The 21,824-nt window shown below is 42.0% G+C and overlaps 1 protein-coding gene across 1 annotated transcript in view; it reads right to left on the reverse strand.

Moving 5' to 3' along the window:
• The window catches only part of bcas3 (BCAS3 microtubule associated cell migration factor), a 430,682-nt gene that overhangs the window by 171,806 nt on the left and 237,052 nt on the right, over nt 1–21,824 (reverse strand). The window lies entirely within an intron of this gene.

The following is a 21,824-nucleotide window of genomic DNA, read 5'->3' on the forward strand; positions in this document are numbered from 1 at the left end:
GCTGTTAAATCTCTGTTTGTTTTTTTAAATGGAAGTTGTGAACCGTTGTGAACTGGTAACAGCTGTTTGCTCCACAGCGTCATCTCCACTGTTTCATCTGTAAACTCAGTATTTATTATAACAATCAACCTGGTAATGTTTGGCACTTTTGACTATTTTAAATTCAAAAAAATATATATATAATCTTTTATACATTTTTCTCTTTTATTGTAAACTTGTGTCTTTTGTCATGTTTTTTATTTGATTGTTCTATGAAGCACTTAAAGTAGAGTAGAGTAGAGTAGAGTAGAGTATAGTAGGGTGCAGTAGAGTAGGGTAGAGTAGAGTAGAGTAGGGTAGGGTACAGTAGAGTAGGGTAGAATAGAGTAGAGTAGAGTAGGGTAGGGTAGAGAAAAGTAGAGACAAGTTGAGTTGAGTTAAGTAGAGTAGGGTTAAGTAGAGAAAAGTAGAGTAGAGAAGAGTAGAGTAGAGAAGTGTAAAGTAGGGTAGAGCAGAGTTAAGTAGCGTAAAGTAGAGTAGACTAAAGTAGGGTAGAGTAGAATAGAGTTAAGTAGTGTAAAGTAGTAGTGTAAGTAAAGAAAAGTAGCGTAAAGGAAAGGAAGGTAGGGTAGAGTTGCGTAGCGTAAAGTGAAGTAGCGTAAAGGAAAGGAAAGGAAAGTAGGATAGAGTTGAGTAGCATAAAGTGAAGTAGCGTAAAGTAAAGGAAAGGAAAGTAGGATAGAGTTGAGTAGCGTAAAGTGAAGTAGCGTAAAGGAAAGGAAAGGAAAGTAGGATAGAGTTAAGTAGCGTAGAGTAGACTAAAGTAGGGTAGAGTAGAATAGAGTTAAGTAGTGTAAAGTAGTAGTGTAAGTAAAGAAAAGTAGCGTAAAGGAAAGGAAGGTAGGGTAGAGTTGCGTAGCGTAAAGTGAAGTAGCGTAAAGGAAAGGAAAGGAAAGTAGGATAGAGTTGAGTAGCGTAAAGTGAAGTAGCGTAAAGTAAAGGAAAGGAAAGGAAAGTAGGATAGAGTTGAGTAGCATAAAGTGAAGTAGCGTAAAGTAAAGGAAAGGAAAGTAGGATAGAGTTGAGTAGCGTAAAGTGAAGTAGCGTAAAGTAAAGTAAAGGAAAGTAGGATAGAGTTGAGTAGCGTAAAGTGAAGTAGCGTAAAGTAAAGGAAAGGAAAGTAGGATAGAGTTGAGTAGCGTAAAGTGAAGTAGCGTAAAGTAAAGGAAAGGAAAGGAAAGTAGGATAGAGTTGAGTAGCATAAAGTGAAGTAGCGTAAAGTAAAGGAAAGGAAAGTAGGATAGAGTTGAGTAGCGTAAAGTGAAGTAGCGTAAAGGAAAGGAAAGGAAAGTAGGATAGAGTTGAGTAGCATAAAGTGAAGTAGCGTAAAGGAAAGGAAAGGAAAGTAGGATAGAGTTGAGTAGCGTAAAGTGAAGTTAAGTGAAGTAGCGTAAAGTAGCATAAAGTCCTTCCATTAATCATCATGTGGGTTAATTAATAAAATCACTGATTCTCTGTCCAATAAAAGACCAATAATAAAATACAGGTCATTGATCCTTCAGCTGCACAGAGTGTGTGTGGTTTCCATGGAGGCGGTGGTGGTGGCGGCCATGTTGATGGGGTAAGTGAGCAGCAGCACGCCAGGTGTTGGGGTGGAGGGGGGAGAGGGAGTGTTGGGGGGGGGTTAGGGGGCGGCGGCTAATTGCAGACGGCTGAGGGTGAATGAACTCTGAGGGCCGAGCTGCTAGTTAAAGGTGAGAGGCTGTCACTGTTACTATGGTAATGTGAAGTGAAGTCTAGATTACACAACAGTTAGAGTAGAAAACACAAGGTGTGTGTCTGTGTCTCCTCTGACACACACTCCTGACCTTTGACCTGTCACACACACACACCATTACCTCACAATTACATCCCATAATGTTTTCACCCTGAAGACGTGTGTGTGATTGTGTGTTTACAGTTTGTATGATCCCCCTCACCCACTTTGTTTCCTTCTCTTCCTTTGTCCTTCCTTCCTCTCATCGTTTCTCTCTCCCTCTTCCTTTCTCTCCTCTGCCTTTCTTTCTTTCTTTCTTTCTTTCTTTCTTTCTTTCCCTATCTCTTTTTCTTTCTTTCCTTTCTTTCTCTCTCTCTCTTTTTCTTTCTTTCCTCTTTCTTTCTTTCTCTCTCTTTTTTTCTTTCTTTCCTGCCTTTCTTTCTTTCTTTCTTTCTTTCTTTCATTCTCCATCTCTTTTTCTTTCTTTCCTCTTTCTTTCTCTCTCTTTTTTCTTTCTTTCATCTGCCTTTCTTTCTTTCTCTATCTCTTTTTCTTTCTTTACTCTTTCTTTCTCTATCACTTTTTCTTTCTTTCTTTATCTCTCTCTTTTTTTCTTTCTTCCCTCTGTCTGTCTTTCTTTCTCTCTTTTTTCTTTCTTTCCTGTCTTTCTTTCTTTCCCTCTCTTTTTTCTTTCTTGCCTCTGTCTTTCTTTCTTTCTTTCTTTCTTTCTTTCTTTCTTTCTTTCTCTATCTCTTTCTTTCCTCTGTCTTTCTTTCTTTCTCTATCTCTTTTTCTTTCTTTCCTCTGTATTTCTTTATTTCTCTCTTTTTTCTCTCTCTCCTGTCTCTCTCTCTTTTTCTTTCACTATCTCCTCTCTCCTCCCTCCCTCTCTCTTTCTCTCCCACTTTCCTCCTCCCTAAACATCATTATCACTTCTATTACAGCTACGTCCTCCTCAGTCACATGACCTGTCAATCACTTCCTGCTACCATGACGATGATGATGGTGTCTGAACCAAACAGTGAGAACAGGGTGGTGTGTGTGTGTGTGTGTGTGTGTGTGTGTGTGTGTGTGTGTGTGTGTGTGTGTGTGTGTGTGTGTGTGTGTGTGTGTGTGTGTTGCACCTCAGGACACTGCTCTGCTCTGAACCTTGGAGGTCATGAGTTGTGACCTTTAGGGAGCAGGTAGGCTAAGATTACTGCACACACACACACACACACACACACACACACACACACACAGTGGAACGACGAGTGATATGTCAGAGAGCGGCAGCACGTGCACACACACACACACACACAGACACACAAACACAGACACACACATGCGGATGGCTTGAGGGGAAATGAAGTGGTCGCCTCTCGATGACCTCGAACAAAAGGCCCATTGAACGCAACACGACCGACTCTCACAGCCGCCGCTCGACTAAAAGTTTCCCTTTGTTCCTGAAGGCAGCTTCTCGCCACCGCCGTCGCCGTCCGTTCACACAGCACATCCTCCTCCACGTCACGCCGCGCCACACCACAACACGCCGCGCCGCCAAGCTGCTTTGCTTTATGACCGAACGCCGAGACGACAACTGGACGACCGGTGTCGGAAAACTAAGACATCCGAGTTTGGCAGCCAAAACCTGCAATCTGTGCCGCTGCCGTTGCTGTGGATCACAACAGTGACGAGCGCGAACGAATACGACGCCGTTAAAACGAACACGTTTCCTGTCAAACGTCTGAGCTGATGATTTCTACATCTGTGAAAACGAACCGCCGGTTATTCTTGGGTTTTTACGTGCTCTTATAAAAAGTCTGAGAGCTGCTGCTGCTGCTGCAGCGGCTCGTGCTCCGACGGAGGAGGAAGTGTCGGGGGTTTGGCCGGAGTTCAACGCCCCAACGACCAACCGCCAACGCCGCCGCAAAGTTCATCGTTTTAATATCGGGCCAAAGGCGAACAGCGGGAGAGAGAGAGAGAGAGAGAGAGAGAGAGAGAGAGAGGCGTTCAGGGACCATCGTGTTCACTGGTCTCTGCAGTTTCCCACTTCAAGGACCAAGTTTCAACTTTTTAAAGGCCTGAAAAGTGAAACAGGAGAAACTCAATACTCTCTACAGGCCGCCATGTGTGTGTGTGTGTGTGTGTGTGCCCGAGCCGCCGCCGCCGTACAGACGTGAAGGGTCATCAATTCTTATTTAAGGCCACTTCATTTCATACGACACCCTCTTATTGCAATAAATGAACTGGTCGCGGGCGTTTCGCAGCAGATGTGGAGGTTGCTGCTGCTGCGTAATTTCCCAGAGGCTCCATTCAAGATAATGGTTTAATGTAACAAGAAGGAGAACACACTGCAAAAACTCAAATATCTTACCAAGAATATTTGTCTTATTTCTAGTCAAAATGTCATTTCTAGTCAAAATAAATCTCATTCTACTTAAAATAAGACTCATCACATTAAAAGTAGCTTGTTTTTAGACACGTTTTACTTTATTCAAGCAGATATTCACTTGAAATAAGTAGAAAAATCTGATAGTGGAGCAAGTTTTTCTTCCTTATTAGTACGAGCACAAAAAACTTGCTTTCACTGGCAGATTTTTCTACTTAAACAAGTGAAAATGATCTAAATACAAGTTCATTTTTAGGTGATGAGTCTTATTTTAAGTGGAAAGAGATTAGTTTAGACTAGAAATGAGACATTTTGACAAGAAACAAGACAAATATTCTTGGAAAGACTTTGAGTTTTTGCAGAACACGGACGATATCAGGAAAATTGAAAAGTGGTGGATAGAAAACAAACAGTGAGGACGAGACGGGAGGTGGTGGAGGTTTGGGGTTGGGGAGGTGGGGGGGTGAAGGAGCTCACGCAAATATCAATAAACACTCCTCTTCCGTCTCGGAAGCTTCCTGCTTTATTTGATTAGGCTGAGGACGGTGGGGGGGAGGGGGGGTTGGGGGGAGTCATGCTCTTTTGCTTTTCTTCCTCCTCTTCCCTTCCTCCGCAATCTCCAGCCTCCCCTTAATGGGAATGGGAAGTTTGGGAAGTGGAGGGGAGGAGGAGAGCGGTGGTGGTGGTGGTGGGGGGGCAGCTCTAGCCTCAGCCTAACCTCCCCCATCTGGACTGGGGAGGGGGCGCCTTGCCAGCCTCCAGGCTATTCCCAACCCTTCCCAGCTGTTGGCTGTTCAGGGGCAGAGGGTTTCTTCACCCCCCCTGCCCCCCCCCCCCCTCCTTAAATGTGTGTTTTCGGTGGGCTTGAGAAAGCATTTTTTCATAAACAATTGCCATATCCTGCACCAGCTGCTGACCCCACGGCTCCCGTCCCCCGAGCAGCAGCAGCAGCAGAGCAGAGCTTCATTTAAGGAGACTTGTGCTGCGTCTCAATTCAAATAGGAACTGTTCACTGTGGTGTTGTGTACTATGGGCACCTTGTACTTCTTAACTTCTGTAGTGCGCGGACTTCAACGGTCTCACACCAGATACTGTTGTTGTGAAGTTGTGCACAACGAACGGTTGACAATGTTTTATTTTGTTGGGCCCAATCCCATTTCTCTTTTTTACCCCTACCCCTTCCCCTACCCCTTGAAACGGAGCTACAAGGGGTAGGGGTAGAAAGTCAACCCCTACGAATTGGGACACCCCTTCAACAATCACATACGTCATCACGTAGTCTCCACTGGCTTTTACGTAAGCAGATGCGGCGAGCTTTTGCCAGAAATCAAATAGCCGTGTACGATGTAACTTAATAAAATAAGATAAAACTTAATGCAGGCTGATCGTTTCATTGTAAAACATTTATTTATTGATGTAAATGTGGTGACTTCTGTATGTACAGAGCCCAGAGGCAGCGCTGCCTGCTCCTCTGTCTGATACACACATGAAGCTTCACTTTTCAGTACATCATACATCGCATTCACCCATTCACACACACATCCACACACTGATGGAATTAATTGAGACACAGCATGAGACTGAGACTGTGTTTGCTGTGATTTGCAGGGGAGGCCGTTAGCTGTTAGCCGTTAGCACGAAGGGAAACACAGTGAACCATCTATTATAGAATATATTGGATTTAATCAAATTCAGCTTCTTCCCACTCCTTTTCAACATACATTTGTTTTTTATTTTGCGTTGTTCTCTTATTTATATTATTTACTGTTTTAATTGTTGTTCTTCTTTTATTCTGTGTTCATTTAAACTTTCATTCAACTTTTCATTCATTGACACCGTGGTAAAAACAGGACGGCGACAGGATGCATTCAGGCACAGCGCTGAGTGTGGGTCACCTGTGTTTTGACAGCAAGTCAGAGCCAAACACAGTCCCTGCAGCTGTGTGTGTGTGTGTGTGTGTGTGTGTGTGTCTGTGTGTGTGTTACATCTGCACAGAATAGAGTGAAACATGAGCTTCACAAGACTCGGAGAAGATAATATAGAAAGACTCAGAGCTTTAAATGTCACATTCACTCCGTCCCCTTCTGAACCACTGACACCGACACTGACAGTGTGTGTCAGTATTGAACGTTGTGTTAAAGGGATAGTTCAACATTTTGGCAAATTGGCTCATTGCCATAATCCCTATAGGTAAATTCATGCTAAACCGCTGATGCGCGTTTTCATCAAGCAGTCTCTGTATTTCCCTCTAAAACAACTCTGTGTGGTAACGTTGTGTTATTATCTCATAGCGTGGTGAATGTGCAGGTCACAACTTGTCCACCAGAGCGTTGTGGAGTTGTTGGATTGTGTATTTGATGAGTTTGATGAGGGAAACCAAAAAATCCCATGAGCCTCCGTAGCGTAGCTCTGAGCAGCTCACGGCTCTGCTCCGCCGTTCTAAAAATAGCTTGCACCGACAATTAAAGGTTAACGAATTTACTGCTACGACTATAGGGATTATGGCAATGGGCCAATTTGCCAAAATGTTGAACTATCCCTTTAAAAGACGTTTTATTTTCCACAAACATCAACTAAATGAGTCAGAAGTCAGATCCTAACCCTCTAATTACGTCTAAAAACTAAACTCCTGCTCCGTCTTGAACAGGAACCTTCTGAGGTGGAAACAAAGAGACGACGTCACCGCCAACAACACACTCTGCCCCTCCCACCGTCCGTCCCCGTGTCCTCGAGACGCCGTCCCAGCGCACGCGTTGGTTGGTGAAAAATGGATTGGATGTGTTGTTGCAGGTGCCAGAGCTGTATGTATGTAGATCATCTGACGGCATGTTTGTGCTGCTGCAAGATGCATGAGGTCGGCCGGGCGCCATGCAACATTCAGCAGGCCGGGGAGGCCGGAGGTGAGGCCGCGCCGCCGGCAGCCAAACACTGTGTGTGTGTGTGTCTGCCTGCGTGTGTGTCACAGCTGGCTGGTGGATCCACACTTTTAGAAACACAACTGGGACGACGCTCACGCAACTCGATGCGAGTCAGAGTCGTGTTCGCATTGTTACACACACAAACACTTACCTTGGCACAGCGGGGCCGCGTCGCCACATACACAGGCTATTTTCTACTCGCTCCGTAAACACACACACACACACACAGATGCGGACACGTCGTACACTCTGCAGCTCTGCATCTGAACTTTCACCTCGAGTGTCCGGCGCTCACACAACCTCACACACAGGATCCACACTCTTTGTACTGGTCGGCCTGAATCGCATGGTAATACTTCATTATGGCAGCTCTGTAATTTGGGGGGAATGAGCACTTCAAACGAACGCAACCCACACAAACACACACACACACACACACACACACACACACACACACACACACACACACACACACACACACACACACACACACACACACACACACACACACACACACACACACACACACACACAGACGGGGGTTACTGTAACCCAGAGTTCTGCTGCATGGGACCAGCATCGTTTTTTGTTTTGTTATTTCTTTTTTTTTTTTGGTTCTGGATTCCCAGAACAGTCCAAAATACACGCGGACGGCAATCAGAGGCGCGCGGCGGAGAGGTTATAATTGTTGGAGCTGATTACAAAGTGGAGGAGCAGTAGCCATGCCAACTGGGGAGACGTGAACTCGGGGGCACGGAGGGGTGTCGGCCCGGTCCTGAGCCTCCCTCCCTCAGCTGGGTGGTCCTCGCTGCCAGAAATGATGCTCGCTTGTTTTGATGTTGCAATAAGACGTTTTTTTTTTGGGTTTTTTTGTACTTGCTGTGTTGTTTTATGGGTGAAACATAAAAAAATAAAAATAAAAAAAAGATTGCTCAGTGCAGCAAATGAGAAGCACATGAAAAATTACACTGTAGGATAATGGAGGTGGCGGCCAGCTGTTTACATCTGTACATGAATCTAACACAAGACGTTAAATAAATTCACATCACGCTCTTTATTTAAACACGTGGAAAACTGCTGCCATGTTTTATTTTGAAGGGTTGACCCGTGATCTAAAGATCTAAAAAACTATCTCAGTGTAGTTTTCCATCTAGTATCAACAGGTCGGTGTCAGCCAATCACAAGAGAGGAGGCCTCTCTGAGCCTCTCTTCTGATTGGCTGACTGTTTGCTAAAGCGATCCAATATAAAAATAGAGCAGATTTCAGAATAGAACACTCAGAGAAACCAAATCCTGCAAAGCTGTTGTTGGAAGGATGGTGGGTCCAGGTGGTGAGGGGGCGGGGCTTTGTTGTGACATCACAAAGTGACAGGAAGTCCTGACGGCTGGTTTTCAGGCTCAGTTTCTGAATACAGGCTGTGTGCATTTCTCTGTGGACTGAGGCTTTGATACTTTCACAGTATTAATATAGAACCTAGAGCTGCTTTATAATCACACTACACATGGACATCTACCTTTATACTGTATGGAGCTTTAATACAAACATCTACCTTTATACTGTATGGAGCTTTAACACAAACATCTACCTTTATACTGTATGGAGCTTTAACACAAACAACTACCTTTATACTGTATGGAGCTTTAACACAAACGTGTAAACATCATATGATCAACACTTTAAGACGCACAAAAGAAAAGCAGGAGAAGAATAAGAAGAACATTTTTTTTCTTTGTCTTTGTGAATATATAATAAAAAATTTAAAATATTCTGCATGAAATAGATGGAAAATTGAATTCCGTTGGGTGTGTGTGTGTGTGTGTGTACATCCCACATCCACTTATTTATTTAGTGTAAACAAAGACCCCACAGACACACACCCCTCCTCCAAACACTCCTTCATCCAAACGCATCAATAATACACAACACACCGTCCCTGGCTCTCATTATGACACACACTGCAGCTCCATGTGTGTGTCTCTGTGTGTGTGTGTGTGTGTGTGTGTGTGTGTGTGTGTGTGTGTGTGTGTGTGTGAGTCCAGACATGTTAAAACCTCCGGCTTCAGGTGAAAGAGGCTGTTTAATGTTTAATATTTGATGGAGGATATTTACAGACGATACGATTGTTTTGTTTTTTTACACACAAACACATTAAAACAAGTTTTTTTCTTAGTTTTCTTTTATAGATGAGATAAATGTGTTGATTTTTTATTGTTGTGAAAGTTGAAATGGAGAAAAAACAGGAGAAAAGTTTCCACCTACAGCTGAGAGTTAACACTGTTACAGTACAAATATATATCGAGTCTATATTCATCTATTCAATAGGCACCATGTTGTTGTCAGACCACCAGATGTGTTCGACAGCTGCAACGTTAAAGGCTGAGAAACTAAAAACACTGATATCAATCTTCCTGTTTCCATGGAGTGTGAGGATGAAGCATCACAAGACGGAGATGATGAAGATATTTACAGGAACCGATTCTCATTTTTTACTGATATAGTAAAGTTTTATATGAATGACAAAGCTTTTAATTTGAAACCTTCAATATTAGAAAATACTGAGCAGGTCGGATTCATGTGTAACTTCAAAGTCTCGACAAAGATCAAAAATAAAAAAATAAAAAAATAAAAATCTTTCAGATTTAATCAAACCAAACTCAAACTTCAGCTGTGAAGACGACGTGTCTTTTATTTTGAAAAGTCGTCTTCACTTCCTCTGACATCACTCATCAGCATCAGGACCAAAACTTCACCTGAAGCTTCGTTCACTAGTTTCCTTTAAAACGTTAAAACTAACACGTCAGTTTGTTGCTGCTGTCCCTCTCACCGATTGGCTGAGGCTGAACGTGAAAGAAAGAGGGGGCGGGGCTTAGGTTGCACAAGCCTATCAGGAGGCAGACGGTGAAAGAAGGAGGAGGGAAACAGAAACAGAAACAGGAGCAGAAGGAAAGGTCTGAACATCCGTCCATCCATCTGGATCATGGGGGAGGGAGGAGCCAATCACAGCTCACCTGGACAGCTCACCGGCCAATCACAGGGCTTCAAACTCAACAAATGAAAGATAATTCTTCCTGGTAACACGAACCAGATGGTCTTCATTGGTCCATGGTGGAAATTTGTGCTCCTGTTGCCTAGCAACCCTAACAACACCTGACTTCCATTCACAAAAAAAGGGTTTTTCCTTGTTTTTCACATCTCTTCTTATCTCACTGAGCTGAAACATAATATTTACATCTATCTAACTGGGGAGCTATGAATCCTGGGATACGTGCTGCTCTCCCTGCACCGGCTCAGATCCTGGTCGTTTCTGTTTAAAATATAGGCTACAGCTGCATCTCAATGAACTACTGTAGAACATTATGGAAAAGTTCATTTCCAGTAGTTCAAGTCAAAAAGCTCCAACCAGGTATCGAGTGCATGTAGATGGACAAACTTTTCAGAAAAGTCCAACATTTCATTATTAAAAATGCTTTTTTTCCAATTGGTCTTTTGTAATATTCACATTTCTGTTTAAACGTCTTCTGATGTCGAATATACAGCTTCATCTTAATTCATTATAATATCATGGAAAAGTCCATTTCCAGTAGTTCAAGTCAAAAAGCCACAACCAAGGATTGAGTTCATATAACATTTCCATATTAAAAATGCTTTTTTTTTTAATTGGTCTTTTATAATATTAAAATGTTTTGGTAACACTTTATAATAAGTAGCTACACACTATTAAACATTAGTTGAGCATTAATAAATACTGAATTCATCATTTATAACACATGAATGTTAGTGCTTATCATTGATAAGCACTTACTGTATTTATAAACTACATACTAATGAGTATTCATGCGTTATAAATGAAGAATTCAGTATTTATTAATGCTTAACTAATGTACTTATTATAAAGTGTTAACAATTTTTTGAGATACTGAATTGCAGGTCTTCATTAAATGTAAAGCCATAATCATTGCAATTAAAAGAATGAAATAATAAAAATAAAAGAAGAAAAAAAAGACATGAAATGTTTCATTCTGTGTGTAATGGATCTATATAATGTATTAGTTTCACTTTTTGAATTGAATTACTGACATAAATAAACTTTTCCATGATATTCTAATTCATTGAGATGCACCTGTACATACTATAAATAAACATGGTTTCTGTGCTGTCGACTATTTACACTGAGATTATAAGAACTGTTGATTATAAGTAGTATTATTATTATTTTATGATTAATAATAGAGGTTATTGATATCGAATGGAGCCGGGCTCTGTATGACATCACAGAGATGAACAGACAGACAAACAGAAAGACAGACGAGTAGAGAGCTGGCCATCTTCCTCTCTTCCTCCTCCTCCTCCTCCTCCTCCTCCTCCTCCTCTCGCCTGTCCTCTTCTCTCTCTCACACCAATGGTAAAACAATGACTGGGTGGTGAAGGGAGGGAGAGAGGGAGGGGGGTGGATGGAGGGATGGATGGATGGATGGATGGAGGGGGGTGAGAATGAAAGGCATGCTCGCGAGGAAATCAAAGCAGAAGAATAAAAACAAAAGAGGTCAATTGAAATGGATCATTTGCAGCGAGGAGCTTCTGCTTTTAGGAAAAACCTGCAAGAGACAGACAGGAAATAAAAAGAAAAGATGTTGGGATTTCAGAATAAAAGGCGTGTGAATGTGTGTGTGTGTGTGTGTGTGTGTGTGTGTGTGTGTGTGTGTGTGTGTGTGTGTGTGTGTGTGTGTGTGTGTGTGTGTGTGTGTGTGTGTGTGTGTGTGTGTGTGCGTGCGTGTGTGTGTGTGTGCATGCAGCTCCAGAGACACAGGGTGAGACATGCAACTCATCTCCAGTGACGAGGGAGTGCGGTGTCGGGGTTAAGAGAAGCTGCAGTGATGCATGATGGGAAATAAAGCTTCTATTGGTTTTTTTAAAGTCGGGAGCAAACTGCTTAACTGGTCGTTTGTCGCTTTTCCTGTTTTCTACAAACTCAACACATAAAAAAAAAATCCAAAAGATCGAAAGGGTTAAAACGCTGCTCGACAAATTATTAATAAAACAAACAAATCTGGTAAAACAGTCCAAAATATCACAGAAAAAGAACAAATGTGAGTTAATTAATCATCGATAGAACATTATGATCAGTGTCTGGATTAATAAACTCATCTATTATGATCATTGTGTGTTTTCATTCATCAGTATCAAATGTTATAACAGTGACAAACCAGTGATTTAGGAGAAGTCAATGATTCATCAGATCATTTATAAAAGTGTCACTAAATGATAAACTTTATTGATACATGTATATATATATTTAACAATCAGGAAATTGAATGTATTAAAGGTGTTCAGAAAAGAACATTGATTTTGAGCCCACTATGGGTCTTAACATCAGTGTAGCTTATCACTCATCTATCAGACGATGGAGCCCAAAATTTGTGAAAAATTCTATTTTAGAGTAAATCCGGGGTGAAAGTGGGGTAGTTTTTTTCACATTGGATAATGCAGACGCACGAATTATGCGTCACGTTGCTCACGGTTCATCAGCCAATGATATTGGATCTGTCACCCGTCAATCAAACGTCTGAGAAAAGCGAGGAGACTCGTCCTCCACCACCGACACAAACTCTCCTCCTCCAGATCCCTTTATAAACGATCTTATGAACCACTGATGATTAATAATGTGCCGTTATTATTAATAAAGTTTTGTTAAAGCAGAAGTAAGCGATATTTTTGTGTTAATATAAGTCTTAAATAGTTCTATCTTCCGACAGCAATCACTTACATAGAGTGTTTGGACTGAAACACGGGTCTGTCAGTCACTCTGCTCTGCTCTGAGCCGAGGAGAAAACTTTTCTCGTATCCTACAAGTTTTATGCAATGAGGAGAGAGAACGGCATGAAGGGCTGTGTGTGCAGCCAAGGGATGCGCGTGAATGTGGTGACGTAGGGACGAGGACCAATAGATCCATGACGAGGGCGGGGGCTGCTAACTCCATCGGCTGACAAGACGTTATGGTGCGTTCAAGGCAGCCCGTAACTCGTGTTTTTCTGACCTGTGAAGTCGTACCAGTTCGATCTGGTACGAGTTCACGGGTCGGAAGTTACGAGTGACCGTTATAGTGACTTTCACAGGTAAAACAGGTCGGAGAAACGCGAGTTGTGGGTTGCCTGGAACGCTACAAAGTCGTAAGTCGTAACTTGAAGCTGTAATTTACGGTTTCAAAAGCCTGCCTGGAACGCAGCATTAGCCAAAACGACCGGATCGCTTACTTCTGCTTTAAATGATCTTGAAGTTGAGTTTGAGTTTGTTTGTGGTGGAACAGGATGAGAAGCTTCTGCTCCGTGTTGATGTTTTCTCTTTACACTGTGAATATTCATCCTGAGCTGTAACAATCACAACCCAACAGAGTGAAACAGAGACAGAAGGTTTAACTCTTCTACTACTTCATCCAGATCCAGACCAGGATCCAGATCCAGACCAGGATCCAGATCCAGATCCAGATCCAGATCCAGATCCAGATCCAGATCCAGATCCAGAATGGAGGATCTGAACCCAAGGAGGCGTCAAAAAATGTCGAGGAGCACGACGATGCAACAAGATGCAACCCTCTCATCTAGTCTGATGGAACTGTAAAGTAACTAACACACACACACACACACATGCAGGAGCAGTTGTGTGTGTGTGTGGTTCATTAGTGTGCGTCTTGGCGTTGTGCGTCTCTGCTGTGTGAGTGTAATGGGTACCGTGTGCTCGCTCAGCTCTTGTTTGCCCATCTTAAGTCAATTAAAAGGAAATAAGGCGGCTCTGACCGGCCCGTGAACCAGCTCCCTCAGCTGAGAGCACGCTGCGCACACACACACACACACACACTAACACACACACAGACACACCAGACACACACACAGGGTAACGCAGGAGGCTGATAATGCTCCACAACTGGCAATCGACCCTGTGCCCTGCTGTGTGAGAAACAATGGCTCTGAGGCTCTCTGAGTGTGTGTGTGTGTGTGTGTGTGTGTGTGTGTGTGTGTGTGTGTGTGTGTGTGTGTGTGTGTGTGTGTGTGTGTGTGTGTGTGTGTGTGTGTGTGTGTGTGTGTGTGTGTGTGTGTAGGTGTGTGTGTGTGTGTGTGTGTGTACTATGGCATGTCTGACAAGGCTTCAGAGGGAAACTGTTAAAGACAACATCAGACACACATTCTCTTTGTTTCTGCAGACGAGAGCCGAGGAACGCACAACTATGTCCTACACACACACACACACACACACACACACACACACACACACACACACACACACACACACACACACACACACACACACACACACACACTTTATTATATAATAAAACTGCAGCCTCCCTCTGGATGACACCATCACCGTCTCCAGCTGTGGAACCTTCCTCCAATAACTGATCAGATATTTGACACAAGTTTATTCTAACAAACTGTTTTTGTGTTTTTAAATTTGTCCAACCAGATCATCGAAGTGACAGAGTTGGACGAGTCGATTATTCTCTGAAGCTTCTGGGTCGAAATAAAAGATAAAATAAATATAATCAAAGATGGAACCCGAGGAACGTTCAGGAGCAGCTGCAGGTTTCTCACTGTTACTCTGAAAACATCTGGAGAGTTTAACGAAGCTCCAAACCAGAGGGAGTCAGTTAACTAACTGTCTATGCATTTCATTTCATATCACATTGTTTCTAGTAGCAGAAAAGAGCGGATAAAATCATTCAAAATGGTATTAAACATACCAATATATTATTTATTAAATCAGAGTTATTGGAACTTAAAGGGATAGTTCACCCAAAATTCAAATTTCACTCATTATCTACTTTCAGAGTCCTCTGTGCCTTCTCTGAGTTACAGCGGGGCTCCGTGCAGCACTGCATGTCCATATGACGGTTGTGAACGGAGCTCACCAAAAAACATCCAAATACCTCCATAGTGCTCGTCTGTAATGTCCGTCTTGTACTGAAGCCCCAACATTTTTTTTTTTCGGAACAATTTCTCATGTTGGGGCTTCAATACAAGAGGGACATTACAGACGAGCACTATGGAGGTATTTGGATGTTTTTGGTGTGTCTTTTTGGACGAAGAAAAGTGACATGCAGTGCTGCACGGAGCCCCGCTGTAACTCAGAGAAGGCACGGAGGACTCTGAAACTTCTCCCAGCCCTTAGTCCACATGAGGGTGAGTAGATAATTAGTGAAATTTAAATTTTGGGTGAACTATCCCTTTAAAGAGATAATATAATTGCAGACACCGTTAGTTAAAGCAATACTTACCGATCTGGCATTTCACTCAGCCCAGCACAAACATTTGAAAATCAACAGCTCCACCTCCCTCACAAGTCCCACCCACCTCTCCCTCCTGCCGCACCTCCACGAGCCCCCTCCCTCCCTGCGGCATGCGTTGGCATGGCAACGGTAAACAGAACGCGAGTGAAACGGGAACAACACAAACAAACACAACACCGGAGTTTTAAACCGTATAAACGGACTCAGTGATGATAACTGATGAGTTTTATAATAAACTGTTGTTAGCCTACTGCTACTGGAGACGCAGGGGAAGTGATTGTTACAGATTACAGTTCTCAACCAGCCGGGCTGGCGACCGGACCAGCGCCACCTGATGCGCTGGTTCAGGGCCAAAATAAATCCAGACCGAGCCGAGTCGAGCCGCGCCGGTCCGGAGTTCAACCGGGTCCGGACCGCTGAGAACTCACAGAGCTAACAGTAGCTTAGCCGTTAGCACAGAGCTAACAGTAGCCTAGCCGTTAGCACAGAGCTAACAGTAGCCTAGCCGTTAGCACAGAGCTAACAGTAGCCTAGCCCCCTAGCCGTTAGCACTGGATGCTTTATAGACACATGTGACTTCCTGTGTTTACGTATCATTCGGGGCTGCTCACTATCAACGTTACAATATCAGACATGAAACTCCATGACCAGCTGCGGCTGCAGTTATTGGTCTTTTAAAAAACGATTTATTTCCAAAAACCTTCTTTCTTGTGTGTTGTGACTCTAGTCTCCTCTGCTCTCTGTGTCCTGCTACTGCTCTGTCAATAAGCGTTCTTCCTGGTCGGGGGGGGGAGAGGAGGAGAGGGGTGCACAAAGTGATTACATATTAAGTAGGTTCGGTCGCTCGTCAAATCTTATTAATCGGACCGAATAATATTATTGGTCAGACTTTTCTCAGAATTATATGAGAATGAAAAAATGATGAGTTTTTAACCCTGTTGGGTTTCTCTTACATTTTAATGTATCATCAGATTATTAATAGCATTTTAACTTAGACAAAGAAATGTGCAAAAGTTCCAGAAAGGTAAGTATTGCTTTAATCTTAAAGCTTCGGCCTACACCTTTAAAGTCAAGGTACATTTGTTTTGTTTTGATTTATACTTTAAATTAATTATTGTTATTTGTTTATTAATTTAAATCATATGTGTACAGTATATAATGTTGTTTATAGATGTGTGTACTTGATTCTACAAGACCGAAATAAACTCACTAAACTAAACTAAAAGCCAAAAACAAAAGTATCGCCTGATAATATTCATAACTTGTTTGTGTTCAAGTCAGAAGATAAAAATCACAGGAGGAGATTTTAGCTGCTTGGATTCACCTTAAAACTAATGTGCACTTCTATTGTCGGAGTAAAACTTGAATAAAGAGAAACTAATTAGAAAATATGCATTGATAATTTGACTGGAAGTTTAATTTTTGAGTTGTTTTGGTCTTGTAAATGATGTTTTGTTGTTTTGTTGATGTAATCACGGGTGTATGTGACTAGAAGTGACAGAAGAGTCTCTGAGTTTAAGTTACAGTCAGACATAAATAAGAACTATATTCTTCTTACTGCTCCTTTACAACCATGAAAAGAGTTCATTTGAATATAATTATAGATTTGTGTATCATCATATTGTATTGCACTGTGCACTTTAATGAAAGGAAGAAATAAAGAATAATGAATAGATATCAATCATGTCACCTCCAATATTTTCATTCTAAACTAGTTAATGTTCGATTTAACTGAATTTGAATGAACTTTATTGTTACTTAGAGTAAAACAACAAAGTTAAATCAGAGCAGCATTGGACATTATTTCCTAAATATATAAATAAAAACTCTAAACTAAAACAGCACCAGTCTTAAAAAACAGAGCTAAAGTAGAAATCCAGTCCAGACTGCACAGGTGCGCTGCCAAAACACCGTTCATATGTGAAGAGGAAACAAAAAAGCTATTTGAACAAATGTTCCGTGTTAACACAAACAGCGTCTGTTGCCCACAATGCCTCGGGAGACTCTGACCAAACACAGCGCAGCGTCGGCCTGTCACTCACTCACTCTGAGCTCCTCTGTTACGACGACTAAACCAATTACACCGAATCCTGCTTCCTGGTAAACACCAATTAAGGAAACGAAGAATGGTGGTTTTTGTGTTTCCAATGAGTTAAAGTTTTCTACGGAGGCTCAGAGCTGGGGGGAAAAAAAACAAGCAGCTGGGAAAAAGTAAATTCAGAGATTTGATTTTCAATTTTGCATTTTTACAACTATTTCAATCTTTTTTTTTCCTTTGTGAATCTCATCATATAGATTTAAGATTTGGAGAAAGTCCTGAGTCAGACCCAGTGTCATCGTTTTAAATGAACTAATTAGGAGTTCAAGTAAGACAGACATAAAAAACCTGGAAAGGAATCTGATTGACTTTTCCTTAATTTATTATTTCTGAGTCCTTGATGCTGTGATTTTTGTATGTAGCTACAGTACAGCTATTATACCCCATAATATGCTTTGCATTCAAGGTAACTGCTTGTAATAGCTCACTATTTCTTGTATGCCTAGGCTGTTATGTTTGTAATGTCTGGATTGCTCTTTTAATTGTTTGTGTGTGAATGCTGTATGTATGTTGTATTTGTTGTTTGTTTCTCAAGGGGTTAATCCTAATAAAGACATTTGAATATATATGGCTTCTATAGTCAATTAATTGTTAAGGTAGATGTTTGTGTTAAAGCTCTATACAGTATAAAGGTAGATGTTTGTGTTAAAGCTCCATACAGTATAAAGGTAGATGTTTGTGTTAAAGCTCTATACAGTATAAAGGTAGATGTTTGTGTTAAAGCTCCATACAGTATAAAGGTAGATGTTTGTGTTAAAGCTCCATACAGTATAAAGGTATTTCAAAGGAGGTTAAATCGAAAGCAACTGGACTTAGTTATTTGTCTAGGAAGACGTTTCACCTCTCATCCAAGAGGCTTCATCAGTTCATGTACGCATCTGACCAGGCTGGGACTGGTCCAACTATCTGGTGTGGAGACTCACTATTTAACCTCCTTTGAAATACTATGACCTGGGCAAATGAGAATATGCACCGGCAGTATAAAGGTAGATGTTTGTGTTAAAGCTCCATACAGTATAAAGGTAGATGTTTGTGTTAAAGCTCCATACAGTATAAAGGTAGATGTTTGTATTAAAGCTCCATACAGTATAAAGGTAGATGTTTGTATTAAAGTTCCATACAGTATAAAGGTAGATGTTTGTGTTAAAGCTCCATACAGTATAAAGGTAGATGTCCATGTGTAGTGTGATTATAAAGCAGCTCAAGGTTCTATATTAATACTGTGAAAGTATCAAAGCCTCAGTCCACAGAGAAATGCACACAGCCTGTATTCAGAAACTGAGCCTTAAAACCAGCAGTCAGGACTTCCTGTCACTTTGTGATGTCACAACTAAGCCCCGCCCCCTCACACCTGGACAACACCATCCATCCAACAACAACAGCTTTGCAGGATTTGGTTTCTCTGAGAGTTTTATTCTGAAATCTGCTCTTTCAAAATAAAACACAGCAGAAAAAGGAGTAGAAAGAGAACGATACGGAGCTTTGAGACGTTCAGGTCGCCATTGACATCAATGAGACTCACTTTCTCCATCCTCTCACTGTGAGCAGCAGCAGCATCATCATAATCACCAGGTCCTAATGCATCCATGACAATCCCTGAGCTGGACTTACAGAGGTGAGAGACCACGTAATCCTCTGTCCTCAAACCCAGCAGCTCCACTTAATCCAGCAAACAGAGCAGCAGGGGTTAAGTCTTCATCACCTGCTCTCACATCCAGAGCATCTCCACTGAAGCTGCTGCTGCTGGACGAAGCGCTGGATTAAAAATGTGGAGCAGCAGCAGCGGTCTGCATCAGGTCGGAGGAAATGAATCACCACGCGCGGCCGCCGAGGCAGAAAATAAAACGGCGGTAAATTTATTAAACAGATGTAAAGTAAGTGAAATAATAATAATATGAGCCTGAAAAATGAATGACTCTCGGATCCTGAGGGGAAACAAAATATTCTACTGTGAATTATCTCCATGCCGTCTGCGTCGCTCAGGCGTCAGGCTGCAGCGGAGCGAAAGGTGTCCGCATTCATTTTTCACTTTCACAAATACGCGATTGAATACTGGAAAAAAAAGAAAAGAAAGAAAAAAACATCTGCTCTAAACATGAGCGTCGAACAAAGAAAAAGACACAACGGACAGGACGACATCAGCTGTTTTTATGTGTTATGTTTGTATTTGTAACTTTATTGTCTTATATTGTAGCTTTTCAGTGTAAACAGAGGTTTATTTTGAAAGGTTTTTTAAAAACTTTGGAGTTTGTGTTTTTACTGTATATATTTAGGTATTTTTTGAGTTTTGCATTGTGAACTAATTAATTTCTCTTTCCTGAGTTCTTAAACAAACGATTTCTAACAAACCAAACGTGTTTCAGTGTTTCATTTGTTCAGTCCACAAATGTGGGCGGCATAAAACAGTCATTTAATCAGTCTATATGAATAATTAATGAGGGGCCGGGGCTTGTTGTTTGGTTGGTTTCAAACCGTCGAACCGACCGAGGCTCCTCAGAGCAAAAACACTGAATCAGACTGAACTCTGGCAAAGATCAAAGAAGAAGTAAAGATGGCGGCCGAGGCCTCGCGCTCGCTCTACGTTGGAAACTCTGTCGCCTAGCAACCCTTGAAGAGACCCCGAGGAGTTTGTATTTGGTTCTAAAAGAGTCTCATATTAATGTGGATGAATCTACGTTACCACTTGTTAATGGCTCCAAATATATCGTTTTGTCTTTATAGTTATTTTGATATTATTATTTAGTTGTCGACTCGCCCAGTGTTTCCTAGTTTCGGTTTCCCAGACGCTGCCCGGCGGGTCATGGGAGTAACGCCGCCGAATCGCCGTTTATGGTCGGAACTACGACGGTATCTGATCGTCTTTGAACCTTACATTTCATTCTTGATCAATTAAAACATTATTGGCAAATGTTTTCGCTTTTGTCCGTCTTTGCATCAGTTTCAAGAAATTCACCGTGCGCGTGCAGAGGCTCATGGGAAATGTAGTGTGAAAACACTTCACTTTCCAACACTCCTCGTTGTCCCTTTAACAACACGTAACTCACATTCAGAAATCCTCCGGCGGTTAGCGGCCGGATCGCTGTCACGACTCGCGTGTAGCAATGAATCATGGGACATGAGGAGGAGCTCAGGCCCCGCCTCCTTTCTGCACCTTTTTGCTGCAAAAACTCAAATCTTACCAAGAATATTTGTCTTATTTCTAGTCAAAATGTCTCATTTCTAGTCAAAACAGATCTAATTCTACTTAAAATAAGACTCATCACATTAAAAATTAACTTGTTTTTAGACACTTTTTACTTCTTTAAAGCATATTTTCACTTGAAATTAGTAGAAAAATCTGATAGTGGAGCAAGTTTTTCTTCTTTGTTTTCACTGGCAGATTTTTCTACTTATTTCAAGTGAAAATTAGTTTGAAACAAGTGAAAATGATCTAAAAACAAGTTCATTTTAGGTGATGAGTCTTATTTTAAGTGAAAAGAGATTCGTTTTGACTAGAAATGAGACATTTTGACAAGAAATAAGACAAATATTCTTGGAAAGATTTTGAGTTTTTGCAGTGCACAAACATCTGCACCATCAGATAAAAGCTCACAACAAGAAGACCTCAGATGGACGGACAAGCAGACGGACGGACGGACGGCCCCTCCCTCGGTGTAAAAACAGAGACGTGATGATGAGGAAGAGGAAGAGGATGAAGATGAAGAAGAGGAGGAGGAGGAGGAGGAGGAGGCGTGTGGATCTCCTCCTGATGAGTTGCATATGCAGCAGCAGCATTGGCACGTCAGCTTCCGTCCGACCATGTGCAGGAGGACGAGCCGCCGTCCTGCTCAGCTCGCTGCGTTCCTGCAGCCGCGTCCTCAGGACATGGCCATATGCCACGGGCCGGGCCGCCGATCAACACGGCTCGGGCCTCGCATGACAGCTCGCCACGCTCGCACACACACACACACACACACACACACACACACATAAACACACAGTCATCCACAAAGCTTCCGACAGATGGGTGAAAAGGTGGAACACGTCATGTGTGAAGTGAACAGAGGGCAGCGGGGTGTTAGCAATTATGGTGAAACAGACTGCAAAGAGACACAGACGTGTGTGTGTGAGTGCAACAGAAACATGCACACAGGCATGAAGGGAAGTACAAGTCGGAGAGACAGAGACGAACCTCGGCCCAGATCTGGACTGATCTGGTTTCACAGATATTGATTATTTATTTTTGCTTATGCTCAGGTCTTTCATTCACTGCAAAAACTCAAATATCTTACCAAGAATATTTGTCTTATTTCTAGTCAAAACTAATCAAATTCTACTCAAAATAAGACTCATCACATAAAAAGTAGCTTGTTTTTAGACACTTTTTACTTCTTTCAAGCTGATTTTTAAGTAGAAAAATCTGATAGTGGAGCAAGTTTTT

Source organism: Trachurus trachurus, assembly GCF_905171665.1.
Source record: "Trachurus trachurus genome assembly, chromosome: 13".
Lineage (NCBI taxonomy): Eukaryota > Metazoa > Chordata > Actinopteri > Carangiformes > Carangidae > Trachurus > Trachurus trachurus.